At 50.9% G+C, this 869-nt stretch overlaps 1 protein-coding gene across 1 annotated transcript in view; it reads right to left on the reverse strand.

Moving 5' to 3' along the window:
* Window positions 1-604, reverse strand: part of MRPS21 (mitochondrial ribosomal protein S21) — a 10816-nt gene extending 10212 nt beyond the window's left edge. Inside the window, exon 1 of the mRNA XM_005867383.2 lies at window positions 525-604. The gene's annotated coding sequence lies outside the window, so the exon portion shown is untranslated. The remainder of the gene's footprint in view (window positions 1-524) is intronic.
* Between the last annotated feature and the right edge of the window lie 265 nt (window positions 605-869).

Below are 869 nucleotides of genomic sequence, written 5' to 3' on the forward strand. Positions count from 1 at the left end.
ACCCAGCCGACGCGAGCCCCCTCGCAACCGGAAGCGGAAGTGCGTAATCCCGGCGCCGCGCAAGGAAATCCAGGCTGAAAGAAGAGAGGGGGAAACCTACGCGGAAACCATGGCAACGTTCTCTCTTGCCCGGTTGAGGGTCTCTCCCGCGGTCCGCACCAGACCCCCGGGCCGGACTCTGCGCCTGACAAAGCAAAATACCCGTGGCCTTACGTTCCCGTAAGCAAGTCCCTCGCCTTCGGAGGAGGTCGTTGTCCTAAGGCTCCGGAGATCAGCCCGATTCCTACCCCGTAGAACGATAAAATCTTTAATAGGTACGCAAGCCATCTCTCTCTCTCTCTCTCTCTCTCTCTCTCTCTCTCTCTCTCTCTCCTGGAAGAAGTGGGCGAACCTCCCTGCGCATGCATCCTGTTTTCTCGTCGCAACGAACACGGATTCTTTGGGCTCTGCTCTCCGGATGCAGAACAGCGTCACACCCCTCATCTGCCTAAAAACTGGTCTGAAAAGAAGCGAAATGAACATACCATGCGTTTCCTATAACATCATCTTGCCAGCCGCGTCACTAAATAAAGAATTGGGAAACGCCTGCAGGGTTTAGAATGGAAGACTTTTAGGTCATTTTGCCCCCTAGTGAGACCTAGAGAAATATCTCTTTTTTTCTTTCTTTCTCACTATGGAAACAGCCTTTCTTTTACTCGTATATCACTTCTACATGTCCATTTATGGCTATTCACATCAGTTCAGATCTAGTGGCTCCTGGAAAATAGTAGGGAAAGGCTCAAAACAAGAAAGCAAGTCCCAACGAGGAGTTACTCGTGCAATAAACACACACACACTCACACACACACACACACACACACACACACACA

This window comes from Myotis brandtii, unplaced genomic scaffold, assembly GCF_000412655.1.
Source record: "Myotis brandtii unplaced genomic scaffold, ASM41265v1 scaffold250, whole genome shotgun sequence".
In the NCBI taxonomy this organism is placed as follows: domain Eukaryota; kingdom Metazoa; phylum Chordata; class Mammalia; order Chiroptera; family Vespertilionidae; genus Myotis; species Myotis brandtii.